This window comes from Silene latifolia, chromosome 10, assembly GCF_048544455.1.
Source record: "Silene latifolia isolate original U9 population chromosome 10, ASM4854445v1, whole genome shotgun sequence".
NCBI classification, from domain to species: domain Eukaryota; kingdom Viridiplantae; phylum Streptophyta; class Magnoliopsida; order Caryophyllales; family Caryophyllaceae; genus Silene; species Silene latifolia.
In genome coordinates, this window is record NC_133535.1 from 35349477 (window position 1) to 35353264 (window position 3788).

The 3788-nt window shown below is 36.3% G+C and overlaps 1 long non-coding RNA gene across 1 annotated transcript; it reads right to left on the bottom strand.

Moving 5' to 3' along the window:
* Positions 1-431: 431 nt before the first annotated feature.
* LOC141608932 (uncharacterized) lies at positions 432-1840 on the bottom strand. The gene is made up of 3 exons (XR_012527071.1): positions 1542-1840; positions 1331-1432; positions 432-1007 (listed from the first exon to the last, which is right to left on the bottom strand). It is a non-coding gene; the product is annotated as an uncharacterized LOC141608932 (long non-coding RNA).
* Between the last annotated feature and the right edge of the window lie 1948 nt (positions 1841-3788).

Consider the following 3788-nt stretch of genomic DNA (forward strand, 5'->3'; position numbering starts at 1 on the left):
AGTATGAAACACAGCCATAATTCGATTAAATCAATTAGGATTACCATCAATAACATACAAGTAATTGAAAATGAATGAGAAGTAGAACCATACCTATGATATGTAATAGGCAAATTTTATCTTTGTGATCGAGTTGAAGAATTAGAGGTGATCGCCAGATTGAATCGCGTTTCTCGCTGATGAATGAACAAGAATTTTAGGGGTTAGGGTTTTTTCTTTTAAAAAATGATAGAGATAGCAGGGTAGTGCGGGGTGCGGTATTAGTCTAGTAGCGGGAATTTTTAGGCCAATTTTATTAAATTGGCGCTTCTTTAATTATATAATGGTGGTTCTTCATATTAAAAATTTGGAGGGTTAATTATGAGGTCGACGCTTTATGAAAGCATCAATACGAAAGTGTCATTAATGTAAGGGATTTGTAGTAGATGTTCAATAGTGTGCAATGCGGTTGATCGTATTTTAACGACGTGGTAGATTTTCCTGAGGACTGTCATGTAGTCGAGGAATATATGCACTGAACCTTGTGGACTTATTGGAACTGGTTCATCCATTTCTGTTAGAATAGCTCCTGTTGCAAGCTGCTCTAATTCCATAAGTCTAAGGTCAGATAGTTTACTACACCTTTCGGCAGATTTAAACGATGGGGCTGGTTGTGGGGTTAGTTCAGGGATGTGCTGGTGGTGCTGGCATTAGGTGTGGTGGTCATGGTGTTAGTGTTAGTGTTGGTGTTGATGGTGGTGGTCAGGTGGGTGGTCGTGGTTGATCTTTAGATCGTGGATACACTAAATAGCAGCCCGAATACACATAGTATTATTAGTGGATACACAAACTGATTTGTGTATCTAGTAATAATATCATGTGTATCTGGTAGTAGTACCATGTGTATCCGACGGTAACCCTTGATATGCCTAAGACCGACCTGAATTACACTCAAGAAGAGTCGTTGCTAGTCAATATTGAACACGAGTGGATCCAAACCCAAGCTTCATTTGGCAAGTTCACACTCCCTGTACAAACACACATTTGAGGTTGACACTCCCTGTATAAACATAAATTTGTAATTATTTCAGATGATTTCCAATGGGTCGATCATTTTAACTCAATCGCAAAAAGATTAGCACATTTAGCTAATTTCAAGCAGAATGCCAAAGAGTAAAAGTTGGCTTGATTTAACTTGTTTTTCTTTATTAAGGTCAAAAGAATCCTATTAAGAAAAGACCTAGCATACCCAATTTAAACATGGAATAGTCAAATCTACAATACGCACAAAAATAAGAAATAATTAGCATAAAACAGTAAAATTAAGGGTTAAATTGTACAAAACTTAAACCTATGAATAAATTGAAGAGGTTACATCAAGAACCGCAGTAGACGAATGATAGGCGAGCAAATGTGAAGTTGTTGACGCCATTTTGAGTGGAATGAGGTAAGACTGAAATTAGGGTTAGAATTCTTTAAATTACATCAAATTTGGGGGAAATTAATAAAATGATGGAAGTAATTAACGAAACAATGAAAATTAGTACCAATTATAAACTTACATAAGGAAGAATCTCCCAAATTTGATCGAGATTGGAGGATTGATGTGATGAATTTGAGCGAAACACGATCGAAGGTGCGGTTTTCTGCGAAATAGTTAGATAGAGATCCCGCCGCCGGAGAGCTCTCGTCATCGAAGAGCGGCCGTCGTCGGAGTGTGGTGCATGTCAGTGATGAGTGAGATTCGAAGTGTTAGTGACAATGAGAGTGTGTCACTGTGTCGGGTGGATTTGGGGGTTTTGTTTGAGAGGATAAGAGGAGGATAAAAGCGGTAATCTTGGCCGTCTAAATTATGATCTGAATGGTTGTTATTTAGTTCGTAAGTTCGCACCGAACTTTCAGTTCGCACGAGATCCTATTTCTATATATATATATATATATATATATATATATATATATATATATATATATATATATATATATATATAGAAGGGTTCTACTAAGTCCTTCATATCATATAAGTCCATAAGTCCTTATAAGGACTCTTGGAAGAAGGGAATGGAGGGATGAGATTACATCTCATTGAATGGCCATAAATCTCCCTCCTTAATCCTGTATAACTTCTCCTAATCGTGTATAACTTCTTTCCCATTCTAATCTCCCTACTCACTTCCTCATTATTCATTCTCTCTCACTTCTCTCATTCCCTCATTCTCTCTCATTTTCCTCCCATTCTCTGAAAACCAAATAAAACCAAATCAAAAAAACAAACAAAACAAAAATCAAATCAAATCAAAAACAAAAACAAAATTATCACCTATCTCCCTCACATTCACCAGCCACCACAAGCAAAAAAAATCAAAAAAATAACCCAAATCCCGACACCACCGACTACACCACCACACGCCACCACCTCCGACACCACCACAACCTGCCACCACGAAACCACCGCCACCTTTATTGTTCCTCATAATCGGCCTACCCAAAAAACGACGGTCTGCCCGCCACCAAACCCGACGCCCTCAACCGCACGTTCCTCATCCACAACCGGCCTACCCATAAAATAACCTCCTCACCCACAACCACCACCATTCCCACCACAATCCCCTCCTCCCATCAACACCATCGGCAAACACCACCAACTGCCACTCACGCCCGCACTAACACGCACCACCACAATCCCCTCTTTCCTCTCCAACCCCCCCCCCCCGCACTAACACGCGCCACCAACTGTCGGCACATCCTCACCACTAAACCCGACACATCCTCATCATAACCCCCGCCTTCAAACAACCCCACAACCATAACACGACACCTTTAACAAACCCAACAACCCGACATCTCGCCAGATCTGCTTGCCACGCACCACGACCGCCATATGCCGCCTTTCTCCCTTTCTCCTTTTTTTTCCCGAGATTGAAGTGGTTGTTGCGGTTGGTGTCGTTATATATTTCACTGCAATATACCCATCCTCCTTTCGTTGTTTTCATTGTTTTTTTTATTTCATATTTCATTGTTACTATTGTGTTTTCTTTTTTTCTTTTGTTTTTGTGTTGGTGATTTGGGTCAGATCTGGTTGGTTATTTTTTGATTTTCTCAGATCTCGTCCTTTTTCAAATATCGTCTTGTTTTATATTTCTTCAAAAATCGTCTTGTAAAAAATCGTCTTGTTATATATTTTTATATAAAAATATGACTTAGTGTAAGTTTATACTTATATGAGTTTTTTTTATATATATTTTCAGATTTATTTTTTGTTAATATTTATTTAATTTATGCTATTTATGACTGAGGTTACACTATTTATGACTAAAGTTATACTCTTTTAACATTAAAGTTACACTATTTACGACTAAAGTTACAGCTTTAAATATTAAAGTTATACAATTTACGACTAAAGTTATACCCTTAAAATATTAAAGTTATACGATAATCAAAATAAAGTTATACTATTAACCTCTAAAGTTATACAATTTTTTTTTGTTATGTCAGATTTTTTATGTTTTATATCTATTTGGTTTTTATTTTTTCAGATTTGTTGGTTATATCATTATGCACTAAATTTATACCCTTTTTTTTTACGAATCATGATTTTGTTATTTGGTTTTTTTTGTTATTGTTATTTGGTTTTTTTCTTAGATTTACGGGGTTTTTGGTTAGATTAACGGGTTTTTGTTATTTTAGATCTAGTATTGGTGAGATTTAATAGTAAATTGTTCGTTTTTTTTTTATTTTAGATCTAGTATTGGTGAGATTTATGGTTTTTTCTACTTTATAATTTTTGTTTACAATTTACATTTGTTAACTTT